Source organism: Lonchura striata, chromosome 5 (genome assembly GCF_046129695.1).
Source record: "Lonchura striata isolate bLonStr1 chromosome 5, bLonStr1.mat, whole genome shotgun sequence".
Classification (NCBI taxonomy): Eukaryota; Metazoa; Chordata; class Aves; order Passeriformes; family Estrildidae; genus Lonchura; species Lonchura striata.
In genome coordinates, this window is record NC_134607.1 from 40,039,062 (window position 1) to 40,063,749 (window position 24,688).

Genomic DNA, 24,688 nt, shown 5'->3' on the forward strand with positions numbered 1-24,688 from the left:
GACCATTTAGACCCTCTTAAGGGATCCTGCTTAAAAGCTAAGCGGTGTTATTATTTCTGAAGTTTCCATTTATGTTTCAGACAATGGTGTTATGTTTGTATCCATTATTTAAGGTTATTTTACCTAATTTAATGTTGCATATTCTTAGAGTGAAAATAAGACATAAATGTCTTATTTGTACTTTCAGTATCAACCAAACTAATACTTGCTATGGCTTATTACTGCATACATACATACATAGAGTAGTGTAGTTCCTTCTGCCTAGGTATGTATGAATTGACATATTAGTCAATTGACATTGACTAATAGATATTGAAATATCTATTAGTCTGTCTTCTGACTTTTACTTACAGGTTTCTGCTTTAGTATGGCAGTAGAGCTTGTAAAATGTTCCCTAGCACTTCTTGTCATACATACTGAGGTGTCTTCAAACCACTCAGTCCTTTGCAAGAAGGTCAGTGAAGTTCCTGGGTTTTGAGCTGGCAGTACTGGATGTGCTGGCATTGAAGTACTGTGCCAGTAACAAAATCTTCTGCATTTGTCATGTATCTGTAAACACAAAATACCGCTCTCTTTTGGGTATTTCAGCTTGCACAAATGATAGGATAAATTACTTTGAAAGGATATTATGCAACAAATACTTTTCTTAAATAAAATATGATTAGTTGTGTGAAGAAATGACTGACGGGCTCTTGTCCTATGACACTTATCATTTACAACTATTCATGCGTTTGCAGGATGTGGCTTTAGAGAATTTTCTGGTCTTAATCAAATACAATTTTAGAAAGATATTTCATGCTGCATATGAAGTGTATATCCAAATGTGCAATCCCAAGGCGTGTTGTGTTTGACAGTGAATGGGCTAAATACCAACTTAGACAAAATGTTGTTTTAGGAATAAGTCACACTCTTTTAATTTACTTTTCTTTTTTTTCTGAAAGATCTTATAGTATTATAGGTGAATTCATTATTAATTATGGTGGTTCAGTAATAGACTGTACATGATGAAAGAGTGCTCACTACCTTAATCTTTAAACATTTATAATAACCATTGTTTATTTCTCTTACTAATCCCCACTGCAACTCGTGTGTCTCTTGGGCTCAAGAGACAAGGTGTTACCAGATCTATTGTAGCAGAGTGCTGCATGGCTCTGCTACCTGTATTTTGTCATGGCTTTCAGTGTTTGTTACACTGAAGGGGGAATACAATTACAGGTTGCTTCACAAAGAATATATGGTAATATAGAGTGGATCAGTTTTGCTGTAGTAATTTATAGAAAATGTGAAACCATCTAGGCACTTTCAGGTATCTGCTAATAATTGACAATGGAGAAAATATCTGGAAACAGATCAGGATTGGAATTTCTGTTATTTGACTAAACATTTATTTCAAGAGAATTAGAAAAGGAAAACCATATTCTACTGCAGTAATAGGTAGAAATAACTACTGTGTGGTTTTTTCCTAACTCACTGTAAAAAAAAAAAACAGACTAATGAATAACTAGCATTTACTTATATCTGTGGTGCTTTCTTGTATTTTCATTATAGTTATTTGTAACTTTTATGGGCATGGCTTTTGCCTGGAAAATGTGCACAAACATCAAAATGCCCAGTCATTTTAAATGAGTAGTGAAGAGTGTTACACTCATGAATGTTACACTCATGTTTGGAGGGGTTTTTTTTAGACATAAGGCTGGAGGTCTTGGTCTTGTGTTCTTGGTTCCATAATTCTGTGAACTAAAGCCAAAACCAGTTAAAATAAGTTCTGCTACATTTCATAGGAGCTGGATGAGGCTTTTAAAAAAAAAAAAAAATTGAAACCTGTTATGCTGGCAAAATTCTAACCTTTGGCTCTCAATGTATAATTTCTCTTTCTGAGCTGATACCTATATTTTCCATGGTTTATCTGATGGATCGTACATGCTGTATTTTTTTAAGTAGCCATTTATAGTAGAACTACATGGTTATAAAGGCAATGGTACAAGACTTTTCTTCTGCATTTGCACATTTTGTCCTTAACCTTGCTCTTCTCTGTTTTTATTTCAAGTGGGCAACTGCAAGTGGTTGGAAAGGGCCAGATAGCTCCTGTCAGGTCTAGGAAGTAGGCACATAGTGGAAGGCAGAATCTTCCTTTTCCTCCTTAGGTAGCTGCACAGGTGGCTGAGAGACTTCCTTTCAGTTTATTTGTACACATAGACCTGTACTAATGCTCAGTAACAGTCTTTTAATGTAGAATCTGATGGTTATGACTGTGAAACTACAGCCATCTTTCTAAAAGTACATAGTGCTAGAAATACCTTCCAGTAATGATCGTTTTATCACTTACTTGTAGGGTTCTGAATTAGATCAGGTTCCCATTGTCCAGAGGATTGTAAAGATAAGCAATAAATTTCTTCCAAAGGAAGAATTAAGTAAGTTTTAATTAAATAAGTAAAGACAATGAGACTTGAACTGAGCTGCCATACATGGAAGCATCCTGGAGGTCATTCCAGGGTTGTCTGTTATAGCCTCTGTACTTCATGTCTGTGTTCCAAATGCATGGATATTTGAGATGAGCTTTGTAGTGCACACAATTGCTGTAATGTATTAAACTGTTTGCTTTTAAAGTTATGTAAGTTAGTAGTAAGCGTAGCCCTCAGAGAAATAAAAAATGTGTATTCAGGTTGTCAATATGTATTCAAATGTCAATAATTCTTAATACTACAATACTAAAAATAGGCTAACCTAGGTTTTTTTATATGCTCTCACGTACTTATCTCACCAGTTGCAGTTGTCAAGAAAATAGTGTGTGAATTGTATGTGGTGAAGTTTGGTTTGTTGGAGTTGTTTTTTTTTTTGTTTTAAACTGAAATCCTAAGTCTGTACTTTCTCAGTCAGTTGAGGTTTTTTTCTCCTAAGAATATATTCATGAAAGCAGAGTCTTGCTTCCAGAAAGACTGGGACTCAAAACTCAGTATTTAATGAGCCCAGAGAACAAAAAATACTGAATATCGCTTTAAAATACTATAATACTGGATTTCCTTGATCTACCCTTCTCCTTTCTGTCCAGAAAAACCACAAACAGACAAACCTTCTGGAATGAGGAGGACCAGGAACAGTTTCAGTCCCAATGTGGGAAGTGATAATTGTTTTAGTAAGTCATACACTGGAAGATGGCAGAAAATGAAAGTGTCAGTTTTAGTTATAACTAGACACTCCTGCAAATGACAACTCATTTTTCATTTGGAACTTCAGTTTATTTTGTTCTTGTCTTTGGTGTAATTCCATTGATTTCTGGAGAGTAACTGAGCAGTTATGGTATTATGCCTTTTTCTAACACCGGCCTGCTTGATGGCTATATGTGTACCTGTTGGTGTGCAAACAAAAGAACAGCCTACATGAAGTTCTGCAAACTACCATACTGAACTTTGAGTCAAAAACAACAAAAAGGAAGAAGAAAAATGCAGACTGGGAAGCATTCTATGTACCAATAAATAGGTCACTTACAATTTATATGATAATACTTTAGATGACCAGATGGTTACAGAGTTTTATCTGAATAATTTGTATTTGATTTGTACATCTGAGTGCATGAAATAGCTGTGAGGTGTGAACGTGATGTTTTTTTCAGGACTCAATGTAGAATACCCCTATAAAGAGAGACAGATAGTGGGGAAACTCAGAATTTATTGCTTTCATGAACACCTGTGAGTTGGTTTTTGTTTTGCTTTTAATTTGTCTATATCTGAAAGTGATGTAAGCAGCATCTGGTTATTCTTATTTAGTATGCCTATGCTGCCAAAAAATCAGCGGATTCCTACTGTACTGCATTTCAGAACTAATGAGGACATAATTATATCCCTGAGCAGGAAGAAGGAATTATGCTTTGTTGGGGACTAGATTAGTATAGAAAGAAAGTAAACGAGAAAAACATTATTTTGAACCAAGTAAGAAAAGTGATGTCTTCTGTCAAAGATCTGATATTGATTTGTTGGCAGTTGAGTAAGAAAATAATACAGTAGAACTTGCATTTCTGCTGAAAATATGAACAACATAGGTAGAAGTAGATAGAGTCTTTTTACCTTTTTAATTTTGCACATCTGTTTTGCTGGTCTTCATGTTCTTCTTGAAACTGATGTAGATTTGTAGATTCTCATGAAGATTATTAAAAATAAGCTTTTAAACAAAAGCACCTAAGTTCTTTGTTGACCTGTTGATTTGCTTAAAATACATTTTAGAAAACCTGATAAGTGTTTAAGTCTAGTGTGCTTGAAAAGCCATCTAATTTCCTGAAAAGGAACTTAATACATCTTTGTAGCAGGTACATGTTTTTCAAATACCTAGTGGTAGAAACATATACAACTACCTACTTTTATTTCACTACTGGTGCTTGGAGTGAGTGGGGAAGGGTGAGAAACTTGTCCTTGGAGACTGACAAAACTTGACTGTGCAAAGACTGCTGAAGTTAACTCTGCTTTAAGCAGGCAGTGTATGAGATGATATTCAGGGGTTTCTTCAAAACCTGTTATTCCATGCTTAGATTATACCTGATACTATGTAGAAATATTCGTCAGGTTTGTGTCCTCATCATGGTAGTCACTAGTCATGTGTGTGCCACCAGTGGAACTTGGATAGTTTTGTTCTTGTGCTTTTCTTCTTTTGACAATATTGTATATTAATCATAAGTCATGGAGGTAATTGCTGATGAACGTTTAATTCTCGCTGTGTGAGCTACTGCAGTGCAGATCATGGTTTGGCTGCCCTCTAGAAATACAGTTCCCTTCTGCCTTGGAAAGCATAGTTGTGTTCCTCTGCTGACAGGTTCCTGTAACTTCCCTGTGTTATCACTGGTCATTGGCTATTCAGATTGGGTTACCGAAAGATGAAAAGATGAAAAGTAGATGAAAAGTAGTTTCTAGTCTACTTAGAGGTGGAAAATGACAGGATGGATTGTTTAGGGTAATTTTTCACTTCAGCCAGTAAACTGATAGTACAGTTGTATCTTCAGGATAGAAACTGCCACAGTGAAAAAGCAGTATATAGCATCTGTGCGTCATTTTGAAATTCCTGAATAGGATAGTTTGGGTGAAATCAGAGGACTAAATAGTGATTTCACAATATAAAATCTCTATTACTCTGATTTTTTCTGAATAAATGTTCTTTTAGATCCTCTATGACCATAAATAAAATAATTTAGCACTAATTTTCATTTGTTTGTCACAGTACATTTTCACAATGTAGTAACTTGGAGGGGAATCAGAGAGTTTGGTCACCCTTTAGTGATAATGATAGTAATTAAAATTAATTACAGAGTTACTTCAGGGTTTTTTTTGTGTTTCACTTTTGCATGCCAAATGCAAGGTTGGTTAGAGGGTTAAGTCTGCTCTTAAGTTTTCAGCTTTAAATTTTGAAGCTGAAGGTTTTTTTTCTGAACTCAGTGTAACTTTCTTTTAGAACAAATGACAACATCAGAGGGACATCCTTCAGCCAGTTGCATTGAAATAGTATTCATATATTTTACACAAACTCTTTGCTATTTGTATTTTTAAAAAGAAGTCTTTAAAATGACTCTGAAGGTGAACTATTACAAATAAAATACAATACACAAAAATGGAAAATAAATGTGTCCTGTTTCTCAGATACCTCTAAATTCATAATGTTGGAGAACAGGGAATCAGCTCTTTAATTGAATCAAAGACAGTACTGGATCTTATTTATGGTAATTAATGAGATAATGTATCCAAAAATTGCAAACAAGATATTTGAAAAAGTATGTTTTCTACAGTTATCTGTGGCAATATGAATTTGAGGGCAGGGGAGGTAGAGTGTGAGTAGCAAGGTAAACTCTGAAAGATAAAAGTAAAACATGAAGAAATAAAGCAAAATAAAAAACATAATCTCAGTTGCCTGGTGTTACACTTTGTAAAATAAACCTCACTGCAGGAGTATTTAATATGCTTTGTAGGTGTTTGGGAGACATAGCCTGATTTAGATAAAGGTTTGTTTGGTGTAACTTCACAATCTAAGTGGGAAAGTATTGTCTGAGTGGGAAAGTTCAAGTAGCTTTGCCATTTTCAAGATCTGTTTTACAAATTACATGGACAAAATTTTTATATTCTGCATTGTACTAGTTGTTACTCTGATGTGTTCAGACTATAAACTCATGGTGCAGATACTCTTCTAGTCCATGAAATGTTAGACACGCTTGTGGCGCTGTACCAGTTAATATTTTAATTTTCAATTTACACCGATTTTGAGTCCCTGTATTTATGGGAAGATATAACTTAGCATTGTGAGGTGGCCTGCTATTAGGCCTATGATTTCCACAATAGTGGTAAATAAAGTCTGGTGAAATATGTAAAGCAGAGGGAGCAAAGAAGAGCAAGTGGTCGGTCAGTCACCATGTTGCAGACCCTGTGTTAGCCAGCTCAGAAGAGGATTGACAACTCTGCCTGGCAGGAGTGCAGGCAGAAGTTGTTACTTACTAAAGGAACCTAGGTGAGAGATTTAAGGGTAACCTGTAAGGAAGGAAAATGCAGGATGAGACACGTACATGGGTTTAAAAACACAGAAATACTACCCCCTGCTGTTTCTGATGGGGCATTGGAATACCTAATGCATAAAAGAACCACTTTATATATCAACTTGTTTAAATGCCTTGTTTCCTTTTTAGCAGAACATAAAAATTAAATCCCTGAAGTATAACCAGCGTCATAAGTAGCTGTCCTGGATTGTGACTCAGAAGCACAAGTTCTGTTTAGCCTTGCACTGAAAGCAGGACTTCTGTATTTGTTTTGGTTTTTTTCGGGACCCAACATACAATACTCCCTATAACAGAGAGCCGGGTAGTGGGGAAACTCAGAATTTATTGCTTTCATGAAAACCTGTGTATTTTTTATTTTTTTTTTTTGCTTTTAATTTTTCTATATCTGAACATTCTATATCTTACATCATTGTAAGCAGTAGTGAATGCTGCTTGTCCTATGCAGAATACAGTACTTCCTGAGTGTATAATGAAACTGCTGGGATTTTCATAGGTAAACTCATTAATTGTCTTAAATTGAAATGAAATTTGGATTGAGAAATGCAGTCTTCTAATATGTTTCTAACCTGAATTAATTTAGTAATGGATGAGATAAATTATTCAAACTTTAAATACACCCAAAACACATTGAAATCTTTTGTACAGTACCTTGAAGAATTTACCTTGTGGTTATCTTGAACTGCTTGATACTATACATGATACTAAAAAATACATGGCAAAGAGTAGAGCTAAGGTTGTGTTAACTGTGACATTCTGTGACATCAGAAGTAATTTTACATGTTACTCTTGCTATTCACTTTTGTGTAATTCCAATGGTTGTAGAAAGTCTGTCCTCCTTAACAGATGAAGTCAGTCGTATTTCCTGTTCATCTTTAGATTTGGTATATGCATCCTATCCCAGGAGGTGAAATAACGTAACTGCTATGATTCTTCTGAACACTGGTGCCTAGTAAATGCAGATACATGGGTTTACAAAGTAAAAATACTCCTTTTACACTGCAGGAGAAAAGAAAGTTACCTTTTTAAAGCATGGATTTGGGCTACAGATGTTAAAAACCATACTTCAGAATGTTCATCTTCTGTTGCATTTAACAGAGATCAGTAGGACAGAGTTAGTGTTCTCTTAATATTTTGTGTTTCAGTTTCTGTGTCTTAAAATATACGTATTTCTTTTGAAACAGTTCCTGATATTTAGAGTATCTGCAACATGCCTAAACAAGTGCCTTAATTGTATTCATTTATATCTAACTATTTGAACAGAGCCTAGCTTCTCTGCATATGATACAGGAAACTGAATAATATAAAAAAAGTACTGCTTTCAGATTCCAAATGTTTTCTGAAGCATAAACAAGACTTTACAAGAACTATTTAGATGACTTTTTTTATCCCATTTTGAAGTCAGAGAAGTATATCTGACTCTTTGTATCTACTGCTTTTGCAAATGTAATGTGTAATGTCAGTATACTACTTGAAATAAAAGGGACATGGCTAAGTGTAAGTATCATAAGTAAGTGATTTCCTAAGCATTTGAAGGAATCCATATATAAACTGGGATTAGATGTTACTCTTACTGACTCTTTTCCTCATTTCACTTACTTTATCAGTGTGGCCTTGACTACAGAGGAACTGCTGCAAGAGTGCAGCAGGAAGGATCAGGAGAAGTGAAATTCATGCTAGCTTTGGGCACTTTTAAAAAAACCCTGAATTTAACAGTCTTCATGCCATTTTTTGAGATCTTGTACTACGATTTTATGAACAGTGTGAAATCCTGTATAATCATTTACTAGAAGAGGGTCTTACAGGGGCTTTGGGAGTCCGTAGAAAACAGGAGGAAGGTAAGAGTATGCCTTTTTTAGCCTGTCTTGCGTGCTTAACAGTATAGTAACATGCACTGTGTGTATTGATACTAATGCATCTTGATACCAATATTTTTTCTATTTTTTAAAATAATCTTTATCTCATGGTTTTTAGAAAATTGTTGTATGGTTTAGTGGTGGGTTTTGTCTGTTTTGTTTGTTTGGTGTGGATTGTCCTCCTCCAGTGCAAATGTTACTAAGGTGTTTCTTACATGTTTTTGAGTGGTAGACATATGTTTCCTTTTTTTACCTTATGCTTTCCATCTACCTGCACTCATATACTGTTATCAGAACGCTTGAAAATGTAATTTAAGGAAGGACTGGAAGAAAAATGTTTTGTTTGGTCTACAGAAGAGAAGAGAAAAGATATGTGAGAAGAGCTCTCTAGTATGAAAGGACAAATGATAATGCTCAAACTTCTTTTGTGTCTGTTGGAGGTGGGACCAAGAGCAGTGGAGGGGGGTGGTTATAGCGAGTAAAATTTAGATTAAAGGTTTTTAAAAGTTTTCTAACATAAACAGTGGGCAGTCATATCCCTGTAGAGAATTGGTGGAATCTCCATCAATGGCATTTTTGAAGCAGGTTAGAATAACCTTTTCCAGGAAGGGATCAACTCACATCAGTACCTGCCAGCAGTACTGGGATGATGGACAATCTAGCCTTTTGAAAATTATTTCTAGCCCTGTTTCTAGATGTCTCGGGGTTTTTTGGCTCATATCTCAGCACATTCATTGGGAGCCAACTACTTTCAGGAGATATTAAAAGCTCCTCCCATCCCCCCAACAGTCTCTGGAATGTTTTCATATTTCACAGAAAATCATTACTTCAGTCTCTATAGTATGTTTATTTCTATGTTTTGTTGTTAGAATATTCCATGATTTCTCAATGAAGGTAACCGTGCAAGTAATAAATATTCTTGAATGATAGTGCTGTCTGATTGAAGTACAGTGCTTCCTTTACAAGGAAAGGTAGGACAGTATTAACTTACTCATAATATGTTATCATAATTCACTGTTGATTGTTTAGTTCATAGGTGTTATGTCCTCAGAATTTTTGAGAAAAGAAATAAGATCAGTATTGAGAGGAGTATTGGGTTGCGTTTAACAGAACTGTTCATGTGTTAATTAGCTTGCAGTATGAATATGAAGTAGAAGGCTGGCTGCATGGGAGACCCTGAGCTGATGCAAGAGAGGACTACTTTTTGCCTTCTTTGTGTTTCAATACCACACAGTTATAAATACTTGAAACCTACCAAAGAAGATTCTTCAAATGTTAGAGTTGCCATTCCAGTAAAGTTCTGAGAGTAAATATGGTCTGTATCTGCATTAGTATCTAATGGTATTAACCACTTTTAATTCTGTTTTGCTGGCATTAATGCAACTCCTTCATGGTGCAAAATTTCTTACGTCTTGTTTGACATGTCAGCAGCATTTTTAAGTGATTTCAGATGTAAGACCAGAGATGCCTGAGTTAAATGAAAGTTTTTGCTGTTACTGTCACAAATAATGATCCATAGCTGCATTGGTAAATCTGAAAGGTTTAAGAATAGACAAGGCTAAGAAAAACTTTTCACAATTAGTAAGCAAGAAGTTGGAAATACAGCCTTGCTCTGTCTGGGCATCCTAATTGGAAATGTGCTTCTTTTTTTAAAGTTTGTGTAATCTTCAGAACAAATTTGTTGGTGCTTATACATTGAATTCAGGAGCAAGTTGGTTTTTTAAAAATTGCCAAATATGGTTGCAAGACAAATAGTAAGTGTACTGTTACTTTCTTTGAGTATGATATTTTGCATGTAGAAATATGGCTGTTAAACTGAAACAGTATCTTGCACATGATTCTCTCATTCTACTCTTTGCATTCTACTCTTCTGCTGGCAGTGCAGAATATGGAGTGGTATTTTATGTGTGTGTATATGTAAAACTGTTACCTTATAAAAGATACTTTATTTTAATTTAGGGCAGCCTGAAGTTAAATGAATTCTAGCCTGCTGCTCTATGAATCTTCTTTTCTTCTGTGACTCTGTGTCATGGTAGCTCATATGTGTGTTCATTGCAGACTTGGAATTGGTCGTCCCGCTTGTCTGTTTCATCAGTCATAAATGCGTTTCTTTTGTTAACACTACATGCAGGGTCAGTAAACTACTAGTTCAAGCAGCTACTGCAAGGATTTATTTGATGTTCTCATATGTAATGTGTGGATATGGGTGTCTTACTGTTAATTCTTAGGCAATTTTGGCAGAATTATATTAGTTTTATAAAGAATGATTTCATGTCTGTCTTCTCTGATAGCTTTGGAATCAAGCTAACCAAGTTCAGCCATATTTGATAGAAAGAAATAGAAAGAAATAACTTCCTTCTAAATTTCCAATATTCAATTTGAAAATTAGCAGATACATAAATAAAAGAAACATTAGAAATGTTGGCAGTGAGAGAGAGTTAGGAGGTAGAGCTTGGACTGGGTGCATTCCAGGTGGAATGGCTTTCAGCAGCTCACACATACCAAGTTACACATTTTTGTGAACCAGTTGTAGCAGGGACTGGTCCTTGCCTGGTTAGTTGGAAGAGATGGGTCTGTGGGAGCTGCAGGTACTTAACAGATCTCTAGCAGGCACAGAAGGGAGAAAGCAGTTTCTGGTAAGTGGGAAAGTAAAACTTGAGGAAAATGAAAGCTATGTTGAACTCTTCTGAAAGATTTTGCTTGTGCCAAAGGGAGAAGTCATCATGTTAAGGGAATATGAGGAAAAGAAAGCACAAATACTTGATTCATTATTTGCATTCCTCACAGAGATTTAAAAGCATGTTTTCTGTTGTGACTCCCCTCAGTATGCTACTTGGTTTTATTCTGTTGTTGTTGTTGTTTGGTTTAGTTGGGAGTTTTCATGTTTACTAACCTGCTGGCTAAGGAACAGAATTACAGAGAATTATCCCTCCTACTCATTGTGTCACAGGATGTGGATATAGAAATGTATATAGTTATGTAAAAGTGCTTCTAAATATTTGACTTAGTATTTTGAAATGTCATTAATAATTGGCACTAAAGAACTTTAAGAACTGAAGTAACAGATGCTTGAAGGGCTTTTCATTTTGTGAAGCAACTAATTTTTTACTACAAAACCTAAATTTTAAATTAAAACTTAAACACCATGGCTTTACCAAGTAGCTATTAAAGCAAGTTAACAAGTCTTCCACCAGAGTGCAGTCTTTTCTAAGGATTTCTAACACCTTCAACTAAGTATCTGCATTTTGCGTATAAATATTTTTTTGCTGCAGCTATTGCAGGCACACAATTGATATTATTTTCAGTGTGCATTTGACTCTTTAATTGTGCAACCTCATTGTGTTTAACATTTGAGACAAAATTAGGTGAGGTTGGTTAAATGATAAAATAATGTAATCAGATTCCAATTAGAAAAAATGTCAGTCTTTCTCACTTTTTAAAATTCTCTAGAATGAAATACCTTCCCCCAATTTTTTCATTCACTAAATAAATTCACTCTTGCTTTGTGTCAATAGCTACATTTAAGCAGCAGTGCTGCAACATTGAACTATTCCCATATGAGTTAATAGGGTGTTAACATCAAAGACTAATTGTAAGTATTTAAATTCTTTACACATCTGAAGGACAAGCCAAAATACAGCTGCCCAGCTGACAGCATACTCATAATTGTATGAGCTGCAAGTCATAGGACGAAACCTGATCCATTTTCCATGTCTGCAGTGAAAATACTTTAAGCTGTTATGTTTGTCTTGTTTAGGCAATTGTCACCTTACTATTGTCATCCTAATTCTGTTCCCTGGGAGCTGTAGTCATTCTATGTACTTTTCGGTGTAATAGGAAAATTATCATAATTTGACTTGCCTATAGAGATTGTTGGCAACAACTGCTATAACCCAAGACTATTTGATCAATGGCTTAGATACTTTGGTAGGTATTTGTTGTATAGATACTTTTACTGTGACTTGTTAAGAGAAATATATTTGTGCGCAGGTCAGACTTATTATATCCTGGGTGACTTCAGTTTTCTTTTGGTACAAAACCATTGCATTGTCAAGAATAGGTCTGTGTTTTAGTGTCATATCTGCTATTTTAAAATGTCATGTTACTGTTCATATGAAGAAGTGCTTAATTTCTAGTTTTGACTGCACAGCACTGTTTTCAGCACATAAAATTGGAGTCTTTGAAATAATGCTTGTACCCAGCATATCATACCATCATATCATATCACTAAGGATTTTCAGTACTGCTTGAAAACTAGTAACAAACTTCCTATCACTGATACTGATGTGATGAGGGGGAACAGTAGAATTTTCTAGATAAGTTATCTGTCATGCTTAATTTGAAGGTACTTTTTAGATAATGGAAAGTAAAATAGCACACTTATGTGGGAAAGAGTTGCACAAATCAGCTCAAGTAATCTAATGAATCGCTGGTAGTGAAAAAAATGAGCTCCAGCTTCTTTCTGTGCATAGCTATGAACTCCCAACACTTATTTTTTCACTGGCTTTGGCATTTTTTTTATACTACCCCACCTCTTGCCCCCTGAGATTTGATGTTTATTAATCAAATTCGATATGTGGAAAAAAAACAGTCAAAGAAAGAAAGAAAAGGCAGGGTATTGCTAGAGTTTTCAGTGAGTGGGGTTGATTGGAGAATAGTTGTCATGTTAGAGCCTTTACAAAGTAGTATACCAGTAGTAGGATGGTGCAGCACATCTGAGAGTGAGAGTGAAAGATGGCAATGGTGTGTTAGGCTGGACAGTCTGGGAAGTGTAACTTACTGTAACAGGAGCTGCTCTTCTGGGACAGTGATGTAACTTCTGGCTCTTGCAGTCATATCCTCCTCTGTGCCAGCTTCAGTGCCCTTCTGACCCCAAGCTCAGATACTTCAGTCAGTATACATGGAAGAAATCTCCATATATGCACATTCCCATGTCATTCTACTCATGTTTACACACCTGTGCAATTGTTTTCTGTTGTGTGGAAAGAGCTTGGCACCGGGTCAGATGGACACCAGAGGGAGCGGTAATGCTTTGCCAGGGGAAAGTATCAGTATAGCAGCTGCAGTTAGATCTGCTTCGTTTACTATCAGCCACATTTGTCAGACATAGCAAGTTAAAAAAAAAATGAGGGGAGGAAGAAATGTTGGTCTTCCATACAGATTTATGCACACTGGGTTTTTACTTATGCTTGAGCGCCAAAGATTTATCAAGACCCTTTTAACACTGAAAAGCTAATTAAGCAAATCTTTGCTTGCTGATTGTTTAATCAAATAACTTGACCACGTTTGTAATGAATTATTTGTTTCAGACTATTATTGTGGGCATTTTGAGTTTTTCTAAGTGTAGTACATGCAAACTTTAACAACTGTTGATGTTTTAAATACCTTTTCATAAGGGAAAATACTGCATTTCTGGCTATCAGTAATAAATGGTATCTCTATATCAAAAATAAAACAATGGGGTTTATTTGGATTTTTTTTTTAGGACTAGTTAATAAATTCAGTCAGAGCTTTATTTTAACTCTGTCTGCTAATTTGTGTGATGGATATAGTTTCCTAGTCTGTGGTAGGGTTCTGTTTTAGTTTAAATTAAAGAAACCAATCTATGTATGGGATATATCTTAAAATAGTGAAATGTTAGAAAACCTGATTAAAGGTTTCCATGTAATTACGGGAAAGCCTAAAGTCTAAATCCTTTACTTGAATCCAAATAAAGTATTTTTAGAATAGTTTAAAGATGATGCATAACTTAATTGACTTGTATTCAAATACTGTTTAGATTTCTGCCATCTCTCAGTTGTCTTTTTACTGCTTGTATTGTAATAAAGCAGTTAATGTGATCCTTATAAAGCCCCGAGAAATGAGGGTCAATGGGAATGAATACATGGTTACCATTTTTTTAAAGCATCATCCGCTCTGTGAATCTATTATTGTGGCTGTGGCAATTAAAAAGAAAAACAGAGTAGTTAAAACCAAAATCAACCAAAACTCTTCATCCCTCAGTAACAATAAAAGCCAATGTAAGCATGACTTACAGTGTAACATTGTAAGTGTTATTTGACAAAATTAGGGATGAAATCTAAATTGCAATGTAATGGTGCTTATTTTAAGCCGGGTGGTTTGTCTTCGTACTCATCCTTCTCTTGCCAGTGCCATAGTCCAGGGCGAATTATGCTGTAGGTTGCTGATGCAAGTCTTTGTATAGATTTGCAGACACAATAAGGTGGAAAATAAAAGCCCCCTCCTGAATTTATCGATACAGAAGAGGTCTGTGCCGAATTAGCTCATGCTTTGCCTCCACATCTGTGTAGTTTAATTACTGTGTGGCGTGGCTGATTGGATGAAGGTTGTGCCCCTGCAGCAGGAGTACAGACATCCCCTGCGGGGGCTGTGGCACCTCCTGCTTGGAAAAACCTCTGGATTAAGGAGGGGACTTTGTAAGAAACTACAGCTGTATCTATTGTTTCCTGACTCCATGGGATAAAACTGTAGTAGAAATTTTAAGTGATGGAGCTGGAGAAGGCAAGCTGCCTGCACTCTCTCTGCAGTTCATATTTCATAAATTAATTCTATGCTTGTGCAGATAACTTTTAAAGTTATCTGAACTAATATATACTAAGTAGTAGTATACTTAATAGTCCACAAGGTCGCATAAGAAATGTGTGGTATAACTCGTGTAATCTGCATAAACCCAACCTATGTCACCTGCAGAGTGTTGGAATGAGTACTGGTAGGACCTGTTCTGAGCCAGTAGTGGAGGCTATTGGCTTTGGCAGCCACTCAGTAATAGAAATCATCTGGTTCAAGCTGTTACTGTTATGAGGTATTATGTTACATTTGTCCCACTTTCCAAATGGTGATGTCAGATGTGCATATAAATAAGATCTCAAGCCATCTAACTGTTTTCAGGTAAAATTGTGTGTACTTCCTTGAATACACAGCTGAAAGCACCAGTGATTCATGAGCTGATCAGGGGTACATCAGATGCCTTTCTTTGACAGCAGCCACATTTGTCAGCAGGGAGGGGCAAGCAGCTGGGTGGTGATGGCTTCAGTTGTCTGATTTTTATCTGCAGCTACAAGTCTGTCAGCACCTTAGGTTACTTTGTTCGGTCTAAGGATAAAACTCAGGTCAGTATCTGACAAATGGACTTTCGTGTGTTTAAGTGCAGTGTGCCTACCACTGTAGCAAACCTTGACGGCTGCTAAAAATCATGGTTTAAAACCATACTTAAGAAAGGGCTAATATGGTTGTAGTGTAGAAGTGTAGACAAGTCTGAAGTTGTTGGATTTCTAATTCCATGGATTTCTAGGGATAGTGGTCTGATAATAAACAGAAGTTTGATGCTTTGCAGAAATGTGGATGATACCAAAATTACATTTTCAGTTTACTTTCATGATAGGGATGAATTCTATGGCATGCTTGTAATTAAGATTTTTTAAGGAATTCAGGTTGTTCCTTATCTTTTTGTTCGTGAAAGGGCTAATTAGCTAGCCATAGTCCCTTGTTACTAGATTAGCCACAGGCTATTAGTCACAGGCTTTTTTTTATCCTACCCAGTGTGAGGTCAGACCAATTCTAAGCACTCTTGTAATTGCATTTAACTGTATTTTACAATAGGATACCATATTTTACATGTTTTTTTCTATTCTGGTCAAAAGTTTAGGTATTCCTTGTGCTTCCTTCTGACATGATTTTTCCTCATAAAATTAAAGTTGTTTCATTGATGTCTTAATAAAATAACAACTGAAATTTGCCTTTCTGATATTCACTGATTCTTTTTTAATGGATATCATTATTTCATAATATTACATCATTTTGATGTATACATAGCTAAAAATAAAACAACTGCCATTTTAGGGCTCTTCATGTATTGTTTCATACTGCTCATGCTCATCCCATAGGCAGTAACAGTGCAGGGATGATGGTGTCACTGCTGTAACAGGATTTTTTGTTGCATCATGAGATTACTGAAGTTGTCTTTTATCATTTCCTAATTTTGGTCAGCAGTTGCGACCTGAAATTATATGATATCTTTTAATTGTCTTTACACTTCAAACTTTTCAGTTATTTTACTTAAAAAACATCTCAAGGATAATACAAGCTTGTAATCATAGGAAGCTGAAGGAAGGTTTCCAACCATCTTTTTGCCCTCCTCCCACCTTTTCTGGGGCAGGAGATTTGATTAAAACTACTAGGAGTAATTGTAAACTTCAATTTTTGCCATCAATCTTTTTAGTAGCTTTCCAAACCTGAAAAGATTTGGAAGTTCGTTTGATAAGACATTATAATAATGTTGATTTATGTCCAATAAGCTACTCCAGTTGAGCAGTATCTAGCTCTTTTAGGCCCTCTGTATATTACTGCATATCATTGTCCTCTTTTTACAGATGCCACTTTAAAGCAGAATCACCTATACCAAATTGGTTGTCCTATGGCAGAGGATGGTTTTGATACTGGCTGCTGGTTTATTGTTTTTATTTTCTTTTCCCTCTCTTCGCAGTTCTTAATGTTTAGAGAGCAGTCATTAACAGGACTGGGGAAGGAAGCCGGGAATATAGTGCTCACCTTCACCTGATTATTCTGTTATTCCATTATAGTAACTTCAAGCAGCTGGGAGGAAAATTAGCAGGCTTTTTCTCCAGCCTCTTCTACATCATCTGTTACAATTTATAATCTTCCTCTGTTTCCCTTGAAAGTAAATGTCATTTCATTTCTCCTTCACCTCATCTTAATCTGTATCTTACGCAAAGTTCTGTCTGTGCATTCTGACGGGGTCAGCTACTGCAGGCACATTGCAGCCGACCATACAGCCAGTGTATGGTCTCCCTTTTCTGCCACTGTGCACGCTGCCAGCAGCTTCTTCCCAAAGCCTTCCTTGTCCTCTGCTCTTTGGCTGGCATGTGTTTTATTCTCATGTAGGATCTAATTTGCTAAATTTTTAAAATTTATTTTCTAACTTTGGGAAATTTGATTTGTTTTCTGGATGTTCTTTCCCCCTTTATAAGCCTATTGCATTAAAGGGACAGTATAGAGTTTTCCCAGTCTCCACTTTACCTCCTAAATCAGTGTCCGCCTTCCACAATATCTCACTGGCTTTTACAGTCTTAAACCCCTTTCTCCAATTGTTTTCATCTTTTCAGATTCTTTTTATGTCTTCCTATAGTATGACAAAATACTCGTGAGATTATGTTGCTAGAATGCAGCTGATACACACAGTTCTAATGGTACTTTTATTTTCTTTTTAAAAGCAATCTCTTTTTTAGTGGCCACAGTATGTTGTTTTGAAGTCATGCATGTATTACAAAAACTAGCTGCCCAGAAATGTAGTTAGTTGCTTGTCTATCTTGCATAAGTTTGTTGTAATTCATCTGATATGCCCCTGCTCCTAGGAGATTAAAACATCTAAATATATTTAATGATGCTTTCCATATCATTCCCAAAGAAAGCCACCCAGAAGAAATCTTCCGGTTACTTGGGGCATGAGTTAGAGCCTCTGGCCCATTAAAAAACCCCAAACAACAAACTAAACAACACCCTCCAAACTATCAGACAAGCTCAGTTGCATATTTGGTGGTGAAGACAGAAGGCAGCTTGCACAAGTGATGCAAAATCTGGATATGGGCTCTATTCCATATTCACATTGGTCAAGCGCAGCACAGCTTGTGTAAGACATGGATTTCAGGCTGTTAGGAGAAATTACTGTTAAACTACTTTGGGATCTGACATCAGCATTTCAGTGTGTCCTAGATTATCATCATCAACTGGCAGGTACTGCTCCCTCTACAGCCTGCTAACTTGGGCAATCTTGTAAATACATTGTTGGTGGCAGCGCAACATCCGCCAGTTTATTTCAAGTGTTAGATAACTTCATCAAACAGCTGTGAACAATGTAAAACTTAACTGCCCACTGATCATCTTAAGGTAGTTAAAGAAGGTATTTTATGTGGTTTGTTCCTTGTGTCACAGTCTTTCCAGGGGATTGGATGTTGTCACTGGCTTAATGCTTTCTATGCTACTTAAGGATTTACTCTTTTCCCCATCTGTTGCAGAGCATGTCTGTTACATGTGAGCAGAAAATACTGAAGATTTATTTTTAGTTTCTTGTTTGAATTTTATTTCTGAGAAGGTTTACTCTTTTTGTAGAAATGAACTCTGCCTCTTCGTAGAAGATTTCACTAGTCTGAAGAAGAATCTTCAAAATGTGTCCAGAGTTTGTGACACTGAGGTAGCCTGGTTTCAGAATACTGAATACTTAAAGAAAGGGATTAGCACCATATGTTGGTCTCATCTGCAAACTTAAGTAAAGTGACTTTTTTTTGTGGTACTACACTGTTTTGAGTTTATAGCTATGTTTTAAAAAATCTGTTTGTTTTAATGAGATATTAGACACTGTAGAAGTCTAAAGGAAGCATCAAGGAAATGTAGCAAATTATATGCTGTAATAATGCAGAATCATAGACTGTTTTGAGTTTAAAGGCCATATAGTCCATGGCGCACACACACCCTACACACATAGCCGCTTGCCATGGTCAGGGACATCTTTTACTAGATCAAGTTGCTCAAAGCCAACCTGCTGGTAGCCTTTAGTACTATTCAAATTTATGTTGAGTATAGAAGGCTCTGAGGTAAGAAAGAATAACATCTGGATGATCATGTAGGAAAATGTTTATATGCCTGTATATTGCTTAATACAGATGCCATGTGTCTTTATTGCTTTCCATAATGAACTTTCTTCAGTCTTAGAAGTCCCTAACCTGTGTCTCTTGAAAAAGTACACACTATGTTTATTGCAGGGCATTTATCTTCCCAGAAGTTGTTTCCATTCAAAATACTAGAAATACAATAAGCCTTACTGGGTTTATGCAGTATTTGAAAAGGCTGGTTAATCCACAGTGGAGGATCAGGTTTTATCTCCTCTAAACCCCAGACCACCAGCAGGGACTATACATACTCCAGGCATTTTCTGATACTTAATACCTGAACACAATTGATGCCGAGGTGTTCTTTTTTAGCCTTCCTATAAAAGAATAATTTCTCATCCAATATGCTCAACACATTTTTAGTATCTGTATCTATTTTATATAAGATTAGAGTTTGAGTGGTTTTATTATGTATTTCACAACAGCCTTCTCATTGAGTATTTGTTGGATTTGTAAGTTGTTAAAAGTAGAGCTGTTGGTTTATTTTTTTTCATTCTAATACTCCAAAATTCTCTTTCTTCTGCCTTTAAAGCAATTTGCAATTATTATCTTCAGTGACAGAGATGAATATTTTCCAACAGGAAATCTGATCTTTGGGCTTTATCTATATTCATTCTGCCTATTTTTTGTCTTTCTTTTATCTTTGTATATGTTCTAATGGCTTTACATTACAGTTACAAAAAACAAAAATAAAATGCTTATAAATTCTTCATGATTATTGCGTCAGTTATTCTAAAATGTTTTCTGAAGGAGTGACAATTCATTTGTCATTCAGCTTTCCTCATGCTTTATCAGAATTAATGTTAAGCTAGAGGCCATCTGTGTAGCATTCAGTGATTCTCTTGCTATATCTATATTAGTGAATTAAGTGTGTCTGAGGCTGACATAACATGGCTTACGTCCGTAGTCCTAGGTCCAAAAGAGGGTAGTATCCAAAGTTACTTCTGGGAATGGTCCCCTTACCAAGAATGGCTCTCCAAATGGTGCCTTCAGATTGCTTGAAAGAATGCTAATTGGCCTGGACAGAAGTTGTTTTGGGCGCCTCTTTAGCTGTTTAGTGGTGCAGGCAGTTCATTTCCATGCAGAGGCGTGCTCACAACACTGTTGTTTTTACCAGTATAGATGTGTAGCCTGTACAACTTTAGACAGCTAAATCTATATGTTACCTCTTTATCATCATTTCTAAATTTGCACTTGGCTGCATTCTCAGAATGCACTAGGATACTTTAAACCATATAACTGCATATTGTTAGGTGATCAAAAAATGTAAAATTAGTCATTATTATCATTATTATTTTACTTTCCTTGTGGGTAGGTTTGTATTTATTTGAAACATACAGATATTTTTAGTTTGATTGTTTTTATGAAGGTCCAATTGCATTCATTTTTACAGACTGATTTCTGGGAAGATTTTGAGACAAAGTAGTTGCTCCCAAGGTGGCTTTTTCCTCTCCATTTGGACCTTAAAGAATTTCTATTCCTAGTGTGCAGAATACCAGCAGTATCCTCTTATTCTGATTTTTTTTTTGATTACATTTTTTTTCATGGATATTTAATCCCTGGTAGAGTGTTCAGCAATTAATTAATGTATTTTGTTTGATTTACCACATAGATAAAGACATGTAAACTAGTACATGTACTTTGATTATGTGGTCAGAGTGTTGAATACAGTTTGGCAGAGAAATTGTAAATAAATGTATTTGCAGGAAAAGACTGGTTTGTGATGAAGGCATAAAAGTGCAACTGTTAAAGTTGCCAAATCTTTGCAGAAAGTAATGGTGAAGTTACAGATAGCTATATGAAGTGAAGAAATGGCATGGCTGTAAGTTTTTAGTAAATGCTTGTAGACTCAATAAGTTTAAGAAATAGATTACAAGCATTAGGAATCAGTAAATTCTGTAGTTTTATTCTGTGTTTTATGTTTCTGGGGTTTTCTTAGTAACTGTTGAATAACACTGAAACAAGTATTGTGAAAATGTTTACCATGGTAGCTAGAGCAATTGCCAAAATCTAGAATCTGTTTTCATGAGATTTAAATCTACAATTATTGTACTCATGTATAATATCCTTCTAATTACCAAACTTGCTATGGGAACCTATTGGCCCTTCTTGTCAAAGCACTGCCAGAATGCAGTAAAGTGCATGGATTAATAATAGGCCAGGGGGAAAGGGCCATTTTCCAATAATTAAGATAGTTCTTTGACTGTGTATAGTCTGGACGTGCACACCTCATTCTAGAAACAGCTGACATGTTTTTTGTCAGTGTTGTTTGATTAATATCTATAAGCAGCATTTCTGCTGGCAGATTTATAGTGAAATACACAAATATTTAGTGTTACAAATTTTTAATATTTTTGATTATTTTAAAAAATAAAATATTTTTCGTATTTTAAAATAGGAGGTGTTACAGATTTTATAAAAATTTTAATTATTTTTTAGTTCAAATAGTATTTTTTCTTATTACTGCAGACTGAAAAGTGTATAATCCTCCTAAATTTCAAAAATGTGCAAGGTAATATTTGTGGTTGAAAAGTAGTATTCAAGTCTTTGCAGATGAGCCAGATTCCAGTTTAGCAAAGTGTTCTGATTAAGTGTGTAATTTTAATTGTAAGCATGTGATTATTTTCATGTTATAAGCATGTTATTTTGTTCATGTGTTGTGGTATTTTGCCAGATTATGCCTTTGTAGGATAAATTTATTCTGCATAGACAAGACAAGGTAAGTGGCTATTACCATCTGTGATAATATAGTGAGCTGTGTTATTTATAATGGTTTGGGAGAAAGTCAAAGAACTGGGAATTCTTGATGGGATAAATTCTCAGGGCATTATTGTTGTGACAATAACTTCAGTGTAATGCTTATCTCTGAAAACAGTAATGAAGTCCCTGAAAGTCTGAAAGTAAACAGTTCTTGCAAAAGAATTCTAGCTCTCTCTATTTGCATATTTGATAATGGAACTCTGAAACCAAAAGAAAACAGGGAATCACTTTCTTAATCATATGTACTACAAGGCCTGCTTGCATCCTGAATTTGGAAAAAACACCTAGGACAGAATTGCCATAGAAATTTTCTGTTTGGTGAGAACAGCTCTTCAGATTGTGCTATGATAGAATTTTGTGTTGCTCTAACAAGTCAAAGTTTCTTTCTCCACTTTCTTTTTTGCTACCTGAACACACATAAAAAGTGCTTCTCCGATTTAAATTTCATAATAATTAAATAATAAGAGAAGTAATGGTCAAATGAAGCTATACTTGTTTATAACGTGTAGTTTTTTCACAGAGTAATTAAATATTTGTAGGATACTTATACAGGCTAGTTTAACACCTATTCATGTTCACTGTTATGAAAATTACACAACTTCATACGTGATACATGTTGAATGTGTACTTGTGTATTTGCATTAACATGTCTTCATAGTTGTAGTTGCTTGACTCAGGAAATACTTTCAGAACATGTCGTCATTAATCTCTGGTGTTCAAAGTCTATAAGGTGTTGAATGTGCTTTTGCTTGATTCTAATTTTGGGAGTATCTAATAGATTTTTAGCTTTGGTATTTGACAAAATGTAAGCCACTATTTCTTAATGGAAGCCCCCATCTTTTAAACATGCTGTAAGTTACCATGTTGTGTAGGAATGATAACTTTGTTCTGGTATTTTGTTTAAAGTATGTGTTTTATATGTATATATATTTAAAATATTTTCATGTTAAACACACTTACTAGATAAATACATCTGTTGGCAAAATGCCACTCAGTCCTAAGATATGTTTGTGAAGGAATCCACATAAACAAATTATTTTATTTTAGTATTTACCTTGATACTTCACTTAGTGACCTAAAAAGTGTTCACTGAGTTTTAGCATGTTTTAGCATTCTGTGCAGACTCTTGTTTTATAAGACATGCTATTTATAACTAATGCTATGTTGGAAGCTGTATTTAGTTGAAAATTTTATTATTACTTTCACAATACGGTGTAGAGACATTAATTTGTATTGCTGCCAGCTTTGCAGTGGATACATGTATACTTGAAATCGTTGCACTGACTTCCCTGATGTGTTGGTATTTGGGATTTTGATGATGGTCTCAAATAAGGTGGCTGGGTTTGGGCAGTAGTATGTTGTCACTGTGCTATGGGCACACCACACAACGCTTAGTTAAAATTTCTTGCATGGGCCTACAGGAGTTATGAACTTGTGGTACCATCTGTATTAGTGCATGTTTGCCATTCAGATACTCTTGTGTTCAGGCACTGTGGAGAAATCTAGATAGTTCTGTAGATTATTTCTCAAAATAGATTAACTTTGGGGTTTCTCAAGAATTTGTGAAAATGTGATGGAGATAATAACAAATCTAGAGTGTTCTGATGTTTTGCTTGAAGAACTAAACCCAGACTGCAATTATACTTGAGATTGATGAGCTGTCATCCTAGATGGAAACAGAGTGACTGTAGTATTAGTAAGAGGAATACGTCTGGGAATTGCCTTTGTTGAAAAGATAAAGATTGGAGAATTAACACTGTTAGTAATTGTATAGCTCAGATATTCCTGGATGTGAAGCCCAGTGTGTCTGATGAAGCAGTCACTGAAGCAGTAAGAGGTGATGCTGTATTTAAATTGTTTTTGGGAAGCAGTGAGAATGCAGTAGAAGAGTTACTCCTATAAAAGAAGTTTGGACCACAGCTGTGGATCACAAGTAGATTGCATTTAAATAAAATTGAAAAATAAATTAAGACAAGCTTACATAGCAGTGTATTTATCTAGAATCTGTTGGAGTTAGTTGCTGGTAGTGCAGTTTCTTCAGAGACTCTTCAGCCACCTCAATATTTTGAAACTGCTCTCCAGCATAAGCACTTTAGTTGGCTGATAATATATCTTCTATTATTTCCCGTCTAAGCAGGAGCATTATGAGTATGAAAACATGAAGTAGGATCTTAATTTCTTTCCTCTTTGGTGTTCCTATAGATACTAACAAGGTATTTTTGTTGACGTGAATGATTTTTCTTTTATCATTGAAGCATTGAATCTTCTTGTAATGTCTAACAAAGTGAAACTTGGATGCTCATAACTTTTACACTTATTCCAACAAAGATTAACAAAGATTGCCTTAGAAAAGACTCAGAACTTCATGAAGGCATGTATTTGGGTTTCCTCTGTTTGCAAAGGTTTCTTGGCAGGATAAGAATTTTATAACCAAATTCCAACAAAATTGGACTGTCTATCATGTAGACTTGGTTAAAAAATGTGGCACTAAAGTTTAACATATTTAAATTCCATTTAAATGCAATTATAGTTTGTATGTGATTATGTATAACAGGCTTGGGCTGATTAATCTGCACAAGGCCTTGCGAGTTCACACACGAATCTGAAGTGTGACAGGATCTGTCAGGGTTGAGGCTGAATGTTAGAACCCCTGGTACGAGGTATATGATCTGATGGGCCCACGTGGGACCTCGTTCCAAACAGGCCGACGCAGGCTGGATAGGACAGCATCCTGCATGAACGTTGTGGGACACTCCACCAGGTGTTTGAAAAGCACAGCTATTGGAGTTCCCTATTTGTCTGGCATGCTGGCCGACTACAGCATTAAGAGTCTTGATTTTTCAGCCTGT

General features: G+C 35.6%; 1 protein-coding gene across 1 annotated transcript in view; it reads left to right on the forward strand.

Annotated features, from left to right (window-relative positions):
• ARID2 (AT-rich interaction domain 2) overlaps positions 1-24,688 on the forward strand; it is a 91,767-nt gene that overhangs the window by 22,802 nt on the left and 44,277 nt on the right. The gene's annotated exons all lie outside the window — the stretch shown is intronic.